The 14197-nt window shown below is 39.7% G+C and overlaps 1 protein-coding gene across 1 annotated transcript in view; it reads right to left on the bottom strand.

Annotated features, from left to right (window-relative positions):
- HAPLN1 (hyaluronan and proteoglycan link protein 1) overlaps positions 1-12460 on the bottom strand; it is a 62252-nt gene extending 49792 nt beyond the window's left edge. The window contains exon 1 of the mRNA XM_036914223.2: positions 12199-12460. The gene's annotated coding sequence lies outside the window, so the exon portion shown is untranslated. The remainder of the gene's footprint in view (positions 1-12198) is intronic.
- Positions 12461-14197: the final 1737 nt, after the last annotated feature.

The following is a 14197-nucleotide window of genomic DNA, read 5'->3' as shown; positions in this document are numbered from 1 at the left end:
GGAAGAAATAAAATGATCTGCAGAGTTTGGAATAATGTGACCAAAATAACAAAATTTTACAGAACAAAACATGATATTTTTCATTTAGGAATAAATTGCCCACATATGAGCTAAGGAAGATAATAAACATTCAGTGTAGCTTCACAAGGCAAAACTAGAACAAATGGATGGAAGTTAAAGAAGCCAAATTTGCACAATGTCAGGAAGAATTTTCTGGCAAGTCCTCTAAAAGTGAAATGAATTGCCTTGTGAAAAACATAGTGCTTTCTGCCACTCCAGGTGTTGAGGTATGTCAACAAACATCTGTAAATTATATTACACAAGGGAGTCCTATAGTGGGTGGGACTCTGGAACAGATTAGGTCCTTTGAACTCTAATTCCAAATCCAACCTTTCAGGTCAGAACTCTGAAGGACATCAGATGAATAAAAATATCTATTAACAAGGAGGCCATAAATTAATGAAAGAAAGACATTTCAACAGTTATTTACAGTATAAATATACCGAAGAGTTTGGTAAATAAAGTAATGATGATACAAATCAAATATTAGGAAAGAATTGAGAGAAAAGTGACTAATTGCAGCTAGTGGCACAATGTAATGTTGCCTAGAGGAGAAGTGTTATATTGATGATTCCAGCATATTTCACTTGGGAGAGATAAAGTGGTACATGTGCAAAGAGTTAGAGAAGAACTGCACAGATGTTTGGGAAGAGACAGTAGATATTCTGGAGATTTTAATTATCAAAATCTCTCTGATCAAATTGTATTTACTTTAGCTTCTAAGACCTGCTTTTTATGCCTTAAACAAATAGTCATAAAATTATAAAATACCCAGTATAAGCCAAAGACTTCTCAAATGTTCTATTTCTTTCTTCTTTGTAATTTAAAGTAACGTTAGATAGTGATGAAGTCACAAAGCTAGGAAGATTCTTTCCTCGCAAAGAAAAGAAAGAATAAGTCATATACTTAGTTTAAGCCTGCTCGCAAGATCATTGGGTCCCTGCTTCAGTTCAAATAATTGTCAAAGACATGTGGCATTTTATACTTTCAGCATTACTTTACTTATTTAGTCCCATCTTTGAATGATCCATTTTAGAACTTTTTTGGGTAACAGGCACTTGCATTTTCCACTTTCTGAAAAATGAGGTCTCCCAGCTAATAATAAATAAACAAATAAATAACATAGTGATAAAAATGGATATGAACCTCCAAAACGGGCTTCCAGAATTTTTCCTAGATAGCAAAGAGAAGGCATGGCAACTGAAAACAGACTGCAGGAACTGAGTTGCTACTAAAGTTTATCTCAGTCCAGCTTCTTCAGGGAACCGGGCACACGGATAATCCGTCTGGGCTGGAAGACTTGGCTTTCTCAGAGAAAGCGGGCCAAGCAGATGAGATCCACCCAGAACATAGCCAAGCCAACCTGCTGATTTTGGCATTTCCTACATTAGAAAGAAAAGCAAAATTTCAACTTGCTAATTTTGCTGCTTGTTAGACTATTGTTCCTAGAAGCTTTTAATAGCCTCATGATTTGTTTTTGTTAGTAGTTTTTCTATGCCATGACTGGGCATGGATTTTTTACTTTTTGTGTTGGGGTATTTTGCCTGTTGGGGCTTTGCAGTGCTTCTTGAATCTGTGACATGGATGGTCACAGTATGATTTCTAAAAAAGTGTTTCTGCCCCTTTGCTGTTTCTCCTGGGAGGCCAGTGTCTATATCCATGTGTCTTTCATCCCCACCCCTCCCCACCCAGTATCCCTCTTACTTTTCTCTCAGGTTTCAGTCTGGGTTTTGTTTTGTTTTCTTTTCTTTTCAGACTCTTTTCCAGTTTATGAATCACCTTCTCAATTTTCTAAATTTTTCATAAATTCATGTATTGAGTTCTTAATTTTAATTATGTTATTTTCTCAGTTTTAGAATCTCCATCTGAATCTTTTTTTTTTTTTTTGTAATTTCCAGTTGTTTGGTAAAATTCTCTTGAAATCTAATTTCTTAAACATACTACTCACATAAAATCTGTATCTGATAACTCTAACATTTAAATCTTTTCTTGATCTGTTTCTACTTTTTGCTTTATTATCTTGGTTTTTCTGTCATTTGATCCTGTCCACTGATAGGCTGGGCAATTAGATGAGAGGTGAGCTGGAAAGGTAAGCTACAGCTGGTCACTGAGAACCATGCAAATGATATTAAATAATTTGGACTTAATTTTCACAGCTATAGAAAGGCACTGAAGGGCTTAAGCAGGCAAACATTTTCAGATTTACACTTGGAAAGAGCATTTCAGCTTCAGTGTGGGAGAATGCATTAGGGAGCAACAAGACTGGAGACTGTGGGCAAGGTTTGCAGGGACTCAGACAAGACAGGATGATGATGAAAGGTAAGGTTTATGCCAATGGAGATAGAAAAGGGTGTATATATTCAAGAGATACTTAGGGGATAGAATCAACATGAAGACTCCCATCTTTCTGTTTCTGGAAACTGAGCTGAAAGAAAATGGTGCCATTTACAAATGGTGCCTAGATCCAATTGGGGAAATTCAAATTCAGGAGAAAGAAAAGTTGTTCATTTGGGACCTGTGCAGTTTGAGACGTTTGTGAGACCTCCTAGTTATGAGATGCCTGCAGTTTGGATGCTCAGGAGAAATCTCTGGGACAGATATATGGGCCTGGGATTCACCTGCACACGGGTTAGAGGGGTGTGATGCAAGTGGCTGCAGCAAGGGTGCAGGGAGAATGCACAGAGTGAGACCAGGGCAGACCGCCCAGGGCAGCAGGCTTCCCTTAAAGGCCTGGAATGGGAGGCTGAGATGCAGTAATCAAAGTTGTCTATGGGAAACTAGGAGAGTGTGCGGTCACAGAAGCCCAGAGTAGAGGTGGTTGTGAAGGGAACATGGTCAGCAGCAGTGAATGTCACTAAGAAAACAACTGAAAGGAAATCATTGGTGACCCAGTGATGCGCATTCTAGGGGGCTAGTTGAGGGAGAAAGCACACTGCGGTGAGTTTAGGAGGGGATGGCATGAAGAGAGAGCATAGGAAGTTCATGAAGTTTGGCTCTTTTGGGGAGTAGAATCATTGGTAGATAGAATGAATATGAGATTAGGGAAAATTTTATATTTTTAAGACAAAAGGATTTGACCATGATTAAATGCCAAAAGAGGAAATAACCGGAGAGGTAGAAGTTGAATACACAGAGAGGAAAAGCCTGATTAATATAGAATGCCTCTGGAAGACTAGAGGAAATGGAATCTAGAGCTCAGCTTGCAATGTCTGCCTTGGACAATGAGAGGTAAAGGATAACTTCTTCCTAATAGGAGGGAAAGAAGAGAGACTACATGTAAGGTGCCTGTAGTCAGGGACTAGTATGGGAGGCAGGTCAGTTGGGAGGGTTCTTTACAGATGGCCTTTATTTTCTATGAATTAGGGGAGCTTAGATAGATATCTGCTAAAGAGAGTTTGAGTAGCAAAAAAATTTTAAGAAATATGGTAGAACTGCCACACAACATTAGAGATCCAGCTGAAGCCAGCTACCATGAAGCTGTACAGTGGCCCCATCCAGCAGAGTGATACAAACTTTTCCTAACAGTTCCCACCAGTTTGGAGCAAGTGTGAAGGAAGCAGAAAGTTAAATTTATCCTGAAAAGTATTTTTGGCTAGCAGATTCCTCTGCAGACGACAGGACAAGGACATAATAATGCTGATAAGCATGATGGACAACAGAGAAGAAAATGAAGATGAAAGGGAGCAAATAAGTAGAAGGAACATAGGAAGTTTGGGGTGGAGATTCCAGATCAATTCAGTGAACCAAGAGTCTATAACTCCAAATGTTCTAGTTTGTGTGACTGGGATTATGATGATTTTTAACTTCCATTGAGGAGACTAGTTTGTTTGAGACAGTCTTTGGTTTATACCCATTTTGCTGGAATAATTAGTAAGGCACCCCATTCCACTTCCAAAAGTGTTCTGACTTGGATAATAAATTACATGGTCGTGGTACCTATACAGAGATGATGTGGACCAGGCTTGGTAGAAGGAAGAGAACTACTTCAATTTCAGACATGTTAAGTACAGGTTGTTTATGAGAAATTCAGGTTGAAAGGTCAAGTAAACTGAACATCTAAATTCACACATAAAACAGAAATTAGTATAGTACTAAGTGACTTACGATTTAGTAATTACCTCAAGAATGATGAACTAATTTGCTAATAATACGTTGAACTAGAAAGTATTTGCATTAAATACTTGACATCCCTTTTTTAGTATTAAAATATATGGCACTTCTGGGTAAAATGGAAAAAAATTGATTTAATCATGCAAGGAATAATTTTAATATTGACAAAATTGTCAATCTGGTACAGCATGTTCACGGACTGAGTTAAACTGGGTTATACATCAAAACACCACAAGGTGGCAGCACAACTACAATATGACGTAATAACATGGGAAAAGATCCCTTTCAGATACTCTGCGGTTCAAATATCTGAGCGTTTATACCTATTGGACATTATATATATTTTCTGAAAGTACATTCTTTCATTGAAACAGTTATTTGTTTTGTCATCATTGCCAATGTGAAAAAGTAAAAATTAAAAGGTTTAATTTTTTATGTACATTATTTTAAAACATGTTAGGCTAAAACCCACAATCACTGGTATACATTTATGGCATCCTTAAGGTAGCTATTAGTATATAGGGTATATAATGGTATATAATAGGTAGTTATAAATGTTTTATGAATTTAAATCTTTATTGGTATATTGTAGTTAGATCATTTTTACAGTATCTTTTAATACATTTTTCTCATTAGTGAAAATAAATCGAGTAGCTTCATTTGTTGACCTTTGGAAGCAGAGTATTCAGGAGTCTCATGGAGAAATGCTTGTTTGCCATATTCTAGTTACACTAACTTTAAGTACAGGGTAAGGTTGTCAGATTTAGTCACTGAAAATAGAGAATACCCACTTAAATTTGAACTTCAGATAAACAACAAATAATCTCTTTAGTCTAAATGTGGACTATGCAATATTTTGGACATGCTTTTACTAAAAATTATTCAATTATTTATTGTATTTTGTGTGGCAACTCTAATGGGGGTAGGGTTGGGGAGAAGAGGGAGAAGAAATAGGGAAAAAAGAAAAAACAAGTTGTTGGGAAAACCAAAGAAATCCAGGATTCTGGGCTCCAAATCTGACCTAAGATTCAGAGGTTTTCAGGATCAAGGAACTACGAAAAGAATATAAATGGACTCGAAATAGGCTGCAATCTGTGGTCAACTCATTTATATGTTAAGCCAAACAACAAGGGCTAAGGTTAATCAAGTACAAATTACTGTCTACACCACAATTGATTACTGATTTAACAAAATCCAAGAACATATATTTAAAGCTAGCTCAGTATTGAACAAAATTGAGCAGATAGCTGCAATTCAGACATTTTAGGGTCTGAACCAGGTTTAGGGCTATCATTATGAAAGGTTGTTATAATAGAGTATCAAGGTTCCGAAATGCCATTTTAATGTCATTTAATCCCACAAATGTGTCTGGCACCTTCTATATACAGAGGACTGATTAAGACTGTGAGATGTAAGGATTAATAAAACTCTGATATTATCCAATCAGGTGGACACTCATAGTTGATAAAATAAAAGTTAAAATCATGCATAAATAATGGCCAAACTCATTCTTACCAATTCTTTCCTGTGTTTCAGTTCTTAGTCAACTGGTTTTTCCTTTTTTCTTCCCTAGGATGATCTCCTTCCCTCTTCCAAAACAATTTTCAATCATTTTAATACCAAAGACTTTCAAATTTCCATTTCCAGCCAGGACTTCTCTCCTTTGCTTAAAATATGTACATTCAACTTGTACGGGCTTCTAGCTTTCCCATGCGTACTTCCAAAATTAGATTCTCTATTTTTTTCAGAAACTTTCATTCTCCCTTTATTTTCAGTATTAGTCAACTGCATTCCTCTTCACGTTATCCCCTGCCCTTGAGCCAGTCACACTATCCTCGACTTCTCTCCTGTTACTAGATCACACCTATACTGCTCCAGGGCCTTGCTAAACTCATTTCTTGATTCCAGTCTGAACTTCCTTAAAAGTAGAGGTTTATTGAATTATCTATATATTCTATTTAGTTATTAATTTTGTACTAATTATTATTTAAATCTGAGAAGAGTTTATGAATTTAACAACACTGTAAGATAGGAAGAAGACTGGTAAGGAAACAAAGATGGAGTCAGGGAACAGCCTGGGTTTGAGAGGTGTTCAGACTCTGAAATACAGGTGCTTGGGTTAGGAGCCGCGAACTCCCTGAAACCCCACATTCAGCACTGTCCTGGGCACTGACAACAGCAGACAGCATTTGCAGGTCACCTACTGAACATCCCCTATTCGTATCTCCAAGCTAGGTGAGTAATGCACCTAGGCCAATGATCCCTCTCCTCTGGGCTGCAGGGCAGAAACAGAATGAAACCAATTCTTTAAGTCTGGGTTGTCAGTCCTAGCAATTCAGAAAGTGGGGAGCACATTTTTGTAAGAAAAAATCAGTATCTTCAGGAGCATCCAACTATGGTGGTGTAATCAAAGGAGTACAATCAAAGAGAACATAAATAAATCTGAAATAACTAATAAAACACGACTACCATGCCATATGTTAATTAAACATAAAAATAGGAAGGAATTTAAACAAATGACTCTGATTAGTGTTACTCATATAAAGCCACTGCAAATTTTAACATCTCTCTTACCAGCCCTGTTCCCTGCTCTCCGCGTTAGTTTTCCAGAATCTGTAATCAGCATAGATGTTGAAATTTCTCTGTAACCAACTGTATTAAATACCCGAGCACCTATTTTTTAAAATGTTGTATTTGATCCATATTTTCAAAAGGATGGCTAATCCTGTGCTTGCCCTATGCATATCTTGTCTTCTTCCTTCAACCTCTTGATTTAAAGTCGTCCTTAGATGGTCTCTCCCTCTAGACCTGGAAATGTGGGGTGGCATGAGGACTCCCACAGTAGAACATAAGAAGCTTTCTAAGTGTTCTACCTGTGCAGGGGCAGCAATCCAAGTGTGTAACGAAGGGCTGGGAGGACCTCAGCACAGGTTTGGCACAGTTAACAGGAGTCTTAAAGGGATGGGCTTTGGATATCCCTTGGGGTGTGGGAGGGGCAGAGAGGGGGAGTGGTGGAAGGACAGGTTGATCAGGCTCAACTAAAGGAGTTGATGGGTAACAGGACCCAAGGTCCTTAAAGTTTCTGGAAACAGGCCTTGAGGGAATGCCTCTGGCCGCACACATGGAGTGGAGACAACAGAGACTGAAGACCATGAAGCCTAAATCAACTTAATTACACCTTTTGGTGTAAGGATGAGAAGGACTCCAGATGGTTGAAATTCTTTTTATAGAAAACAAAACATTTACTTAAGAGGATAAAAGGTTTGAAATGTAAATGCATGAACAAAACTCATTCACACTTAAGTGTAATCAGTCAAGAACTCAACAAACCAGAGAAGTATTAGACCCTCTAGGGGGTTAGGGGTGGAGAGCAGAGGTCTCAGTTTACAAGGTAGAGGGGGGGCGGAGAAAGTGCAGAAGAAAGAAACCAGGAGACTAGGAAGGCAAACCTCACCTACTCGGCAAATTTTACTAGTGATTCATGATGTGCATCCATCTGTCTTCCCCGCTAGCTTTTGAACTCCTTGAGCCAATTACTCTGTAACACCTAGCATGGTGCCCATTGCAAATGGTTAGCATTAAATCATTTTGTGCTCAATTTGAATTTTAGTTGCAAACTGGCGGACAGCACCTGTGTGCAGATGAATTTTTGCTTTTCCTGTCCATCCAAGGGAACCCCAGCCATTCAGGGTTCTGGAGTGTCAGAGCTGCCCTCCCAAGCTCATTGCTCACACAACCAAGGAAGTGCTCTTACCCACTCAGCTAGGAGGTGGCAAACAAGGAAAATGGTTCTAAAGACTCAGGCTCAAATTCTCTTACTATGAAGACTATGAGGTGAGAATTTGGGGTGATTTCTGCTATACAAAGTGTACCTCAGGATCTTGCAACACTTGTAGCATTTTAGGTTTGCTTCGTTTAGCAAATAGCCTCCTGTCTTCTAGCAATACCTTCGTCTCAGGTATCCTCCCCCCCAACGGCACCTATTAAGCTATAAAACAATGAGTAGAAACTAAAAATAGCCCAGAAACATTTGGTATTTTAAACAAATCCTGGCTTTATCTGAACAAAGCCAAGAACTCTGGAATACCAGCAAGCCCCTCCCCCTAGCCCACCCCCTCCCGACACAGGTCACTATCACTGGGCAAAGCCATCATGTGGAACTACCAAAATAAAATCAGGAACCCAGCAGCATCAGACCATTTGAGGGAGCTTGGCTGGTTGTCTCTTGTGAAGTTTCTTCTTGTCTAGTATCATTAAATCATCTGAAATCATAAAATGTCTTGTTGCAGCTTTCTAATCCATGACTAAAATTTCTACTTTCAGAAAAAAAGTCTTCTTCTTACAGGCAGTCTCACATTAGCACCCACTAGAATGAGTATGTGATTCATTCTAAATCTTAGGGATGGTCAGATGAAATTAGCAGAATGGTTTCTTTCTGGTGGACAATGACTTCTGAGAAATCAAAATTAAGATAATATAGTTTATTTCATATGATTGATAGTGTTTCCAGCCATTACCTTTCATCAATTCAGGCCATAATTTTGTAGTATTAATGAAAAGGACTTAATGGGCAGTCCACCCCCTCACTTACTTCACTGTGGAGGTCTCACTGCTATTCACAAAACCAAAGTTCCCTCAGTAGGAAACTTCCATTCCACACCATCCACACCAGCAGGTCTAACTCTGTTTGTGGCTTAGATCTCTAGAGTTCAGCAAGTAACAAACAAATGTTTTTTTTTCTACTGAGGCATTTTACCTTCCAATCTGAATTTCATACTTTGTCTTCATTAATGCTCATGTGCTGAACACTACTGCCATTAAGTCATATATCTTGCAAAGAGCCAATTGGAGTAATAATTCATTCATTTCCTTGAAAAATTTTTTCCAAATTCTCAGTGCAATATTCTCATGGATTAATCTTTTATGATGTCCTGATGCTTCTTTCAAACAGTGCCTTTCCTTGTAATTGTTCTTGTCTGGGATTTTTTTCTATTATGTCAATTGAATGAAAGTAATGGTCCTTCTTCAAAACTGCATAAAAGCAACAGGTATAGAAGAAGAGGTTCTTCAACTAATTATTAGCATTTGACAGCAATATTTTGTAAAATATGCCTCACTCTCCCAAAATAATTTTGACTACTATCCTTTACATTTATTTGAAAAATATCTAAAGAATATGTAACAATCTGTGCAAGTATATGTGTGCTAACCTTTTAAGCTAGTATTTACTTACTCATTGAAGCTCAATAACAATAAATACTACAGAAATTTATTTCTGTTTGATAAGCAGTGATTCAGGATTCAAACTCTCCCCACCTTTTCTCGACATAAATCAGGACATCTCTATAAAAAACAAATCCTGTATTAGAAGCGAGTTATGGTTATTAACCATGGAGACAGAAAGTTGATGGTAAATTACCCACTAAAGCGTAAACTGATTTTAAATGCAATTTAATCAACTGTTATATAGTGCCTTCATTTTTAATTTAAATAAAACTGACTTGCTGTATTTTCTACACTGAGCACCTACCCCAAAGCCTGTTGTGTATTTAGTGTTCAAAGTCACCAGAACGGAAGTTACAGAAATTTTTATTAAGAGGCTGGTGAGAAAGCCTTCTTTGACTCGCCCACTAGGTGGCACCCAGGGACCGTGCTTCAAACATCGAATCATCACAGACCCTACTTTCACGGTGTAAATAAAGAGCAGCATTATTAATTTATACCATCGAGTCCGCTCTACAGCTAATATTTGTTTAACCAGCTGTTTCCTCTAGTCTTCCTTAAACACTATTGATTAAAATCTCAAATATATTCAGGTTTTCATCCCTCCCCATTTTCCCTCAACAGCATTTTGCTACCTTTAAATTAGAGACTAAGTACACTTAAATAACACGGACTAAGTACTGTAGTTACTAATAATGAATCCAGGATGTGGGAATATTAACTAAAGGCAACAGAAGATTATAATGTAAAAGTTATTTGCAAATTTTCTTTGTATTTCACTGGAATTTTAATTGGGGGAGTACCACTATCTTAAAAATGTAATCTGGAAAATAAAACATGCACCGGGGCCAAAGGAAATGAAAACTAGTACCAGTTTTTTTCTAGAAAAGGGAGTTATTTTCTGAATATGACTCATGTTCATCATTACAAAGGCAAAATGCAGTGCAACCTTAAGATTCAAAGGCTTCAATTATTCAGAAAATATCAATATTCCACATCCAAGATGTTAAGAAGCAGGACTGTTTAGTTGACTGTGTACTTCTGAAGTCTCCTCCTGCATACTCCGATGTATTTACACTGGATGTGTTACTTGCTCCCAAAGGAAAGAAAAGGAAGTGAAACCACTAGGGACATAATGAATTGATTCTTCTCTGTGAAAGTCTCCTCAGTGCTTCTAAACTACAGTGTCAGTCATTCCTCTGAGAGACAGGGACTTAGTTAAGATAAATGGCTCACTTTATAAGAACATGATGTCCCCTCTTTTCTGTTTCTCACAGAAAGCCTAGGACCACTGGACACTCCTGTTTTGAATACTGGCCTCTGGGTACATTTTCCCTGGGGCCAGTGGTCTCCCGAGCCTGTTGGTTTTCTCTTGTTCCCTGAATTAAGTTTAAGTAAAATTACTTCTTCTTATCTAGTTTTCCTATTTTCAGGCTGTTTCCAATCTTGTGAAGATGTTATCAGAAAATGTAAATTCATTCTCTTAGCTTAAACAATTAAGTTATTAAAAACAGCCCCAAAGAAATTAAAGATTAAAGCTTAAGTGCCAATAAACCTTTGGCATACATTCTGTTTTACTGCGTAAAAGGAAAAATTCTTTATTAGTAGAAATAACTAGAACTGAAGTTAAAAACTGATGTAAGGATTAAGAAATATCACACTAAAAGTTATCCAAAGAGAACTACTATGATATATCTTTGACAGAATAATATTCCCACTTTATGATTCCATTAAAATATTGGTCACTGAAATGTGTATAAAATTACTGCAAATTGAGTACACTGCAATAATCAAATAGAAATGGTTGCCAGAAACTACATTTGTAATAAATATTACATTTCACTTAGAAATTAATTCACAAGCTTTATTTCTTAAGAACCGTTAGCTTCCAAGAAGCCAGCCAGTTTGTTTGATTTTATGACATCACACTGGAACATGTACAGGAACACTTTCCACCGTAAAAATTCCCAAATGTCCTGGCCACTTTGTGTATTTTTCCAGTGATAAATGAAAATAAAATAAGTTATTTTGAAAATAATAAGCCATTTTATTTTGAACATAACGGTCATATTCAATAGAAGAAAACAACTTCATTTAAGGCCAAACGGGTTCAGATTTGCTTAATTCAGATTTGGTGAGCAGTCTCAACGCATAAATAATTCCTTTATGCAACTCTAATAAGTAATCTTAACACCTATGCCTTTAAATTTTTTTCAGCACATTAAAATTATCCATCAACATTTTATATATAAAACCCATCAACATCATTCTATATATGATCTTAATTTTACAATTGACTGAAGAAGGCTGAGCCAAAATTGGTAACATCTCAAAGATTCTCAATCTAATAGGTATTACCTATGGTTACAGGAACTTTCTTTTTCACGTAAAGCTATATACTCTCTAAAACAAACTTATAAATCTGGAATGGACATTCCCATTCCTCAGCATTTCCTTCAGCCTAGACTATCCTCTTTCCATCTCAGGTGCTATAAAACTGTTGAAATACAGACGGAAAAGCCACCGCTTGGAAACCATGCACCTACCAGATTTATAGCAGCACTAGCAAAAGCCAGGATACTAGATCATCTTTGCCCTGATTCTAGACTGAGCTTGTTTATTGCAATACAGTATTTCATCTGACAATATGAAACTTAAAAAAAGTTGAGATGTCATGTTAAAGTAGAAAAAAAATTAAAGAAAACTCGTTTTAATGTATACATATATCATGATATGTATTGCTCTCTGAGATCTTTAAAGCACCAAGGTTGGAGTAAAAGAGTAAGAAACTTAGGGAACTTTTACCTTGTCCTGAAATCCACAAGTTCTGATGCTTTCAAGTCTTGCTGAGGTCGGAGTCTGGAGATCAAGTGAAGCTAGGGCTCTTCCCTCTCACCTTAAGTTTGTCTCTGGGCAAGTGTGTGTGTGCATGTGTGTGAAAGTGTGTGTGCAGAATGTCTCTTTGTGGCGCTGGATGGCAGAGGTCCTGGTCCTGAGAAGAAGGAGGCACTTTCTCACCAAGAGCAGAAGAAAAGCAAAGCGTCACCAGGAAAGGTCTCCTCCCAGATCCCCTAATTACAGCCTAACGTGCACTTCATGCAAACTTCAGGGAGGGAGGGAGGGGCAGCTCTGTGCCCAGACCTTGTGAAACAGCAGCCTGTTACAGGACTTTCCCCTCTGCTCGGATCCCTGAGTATTCCGCTCCGGGTTCAGGGAAAGCGGCAACTGCGCCCACAAGCCCCCACTCCCACCACTCCTCCTGCACCCTCTCCACTCCTGGGTCTCTAGCGGGGACGGTCAAGGGGTCAGTAGAAGATCTGTGGGGCAGTGGTGTTAGGCAAACACGCCACGACTGTGAATTGTTGCTTAATTTTTAGCCTCTGCTTAACTAAAAGGAAAATCCAAGGGTTAGGAGAGGTCCTGGTTTTCCGCCTCCCTCTCTCCAAAGTAGATCCAAGGTAACTAGGTAAAGAGGTGTTATGACAACAGCAGATGGGCTTCCTAGAGCGGAGGTCCCCGTCCGCCCAAATTGCCAGAAGTGTATTTCCTAGTTTAATGGACTCAGTATCGATACTGGGTTTGAATCTCTGTTAACAAACAATCGCTTTTGGATAACAGCTCAGAGAACCTGGATTTATTTATAGAGTGAGGAATGCGAGGGGCAGACGAGATGGGTGGGGTTGGTTTACGGATCCCTACCCGGGATTGGAACCAGATGGGCATGGCCGCGCGCGGACACGCGCGCGCGCACACACCCCCGCCCCTAAAATAACCACTGGGGAAGATGCTGGGACACGCGGGAAAACGCCTCCTGAACAAATAGACATTTATTTATAACTCCTGGGAGAGTATATAGGTCCATTGATTCCCGCCTTGAGTAACCAAGGGTTTTGGAGAGGAAATGGCTTCATATTTCAATAACAGAGCCACCTTTGATGGATCCTAGGAGGGGAAAAAAGAAACACACCGCAGGAAGCTAACGGCTGTGAAGCAGTCGGAGGAGGGAGCGGGGCTGGCCCAGGGCTGAGGACGAGCAAACAGGCTGGAGGGGCCCCGAGCAAGGGAGGAGGCGAGACGCAGGCCGGGGGGCGAGGGTGCAGGGCCCCGGGGCGCGGGCCGAGGGCGTCCGGGCTTCGCGGCCGCGCCCCCGGCTGTCGCCCGCCGGCCTGCTGGCAGCGCAGGCCGGACTGCGGGCTGCTCACCGCCGCCGCGGCCCTCCTGGGGCGCCGGGGGCAGGGGGCCGGTGGGCGGGCGGGGGCGGCAAGTGGGGCGCGGACGCAGGTGAAACCGGGGGCCGGCGAGGCAGGGACGCTGGTGGGGCGGCTGGCCCGCGGGGCAGCTGAGCCGGTGGCGCCGGGGCACAGGTGGGGCCGGGCACGCGGCCTGGGCTGCGCGGGAGGCGGCGAGCGGCGCTATTGTCCTAGAGATAAAGCCTGAACCGCGGCGGCCGCTTCCTCTTTGGGAACGCGGGAAAAGATCTTTAAAAAAAAATAAAAACCTTCCTCCCAGCTTTTCCCTGACGTATTTCACTGGTTCCTGCCCTCAGGATCGCCCTTGCCTTTCGGGCCTTTGGTAAATTAACACGTGTTTCTTGTAAAGATTTTATTCCAAAAGCAAACACCTACAATCCCTCACTAAATAAAGACAGTTATATTTGAAATGAAATAATTGAAACTGAGTTCTCCGATAGTTAATTCAACACCTTTCTTGTACAATAATTCCAGAACCTGGACAAGACGCCTATTTTCATTTCCCACAGGGAACAGGCTGCTAAAGGTCTTGCAATTTTATGTCGTTAATTTCG

The sequence above is a fragment of the Manis pentadactyla genome, chromosome 2 (genome assembly GCF_030020395.1).
Source record: "Manis pentadactyla isolate mManPen7 chromosome 2, mManPen7.hap1, whole genome shotgun sequence".
Classification (NCBI taxonomy): domain Eukaryota; kingdom Metazoa; phylum Chordata; class Mammalia; order Pholidota; family Manidae; genus Manis; species Manis pentadactyla.
The sequence above is the reverse complement of the archived record's forward strand: the minus strand, read 5'-3'. Positions and strand labels throughout refer to the sequence as shown.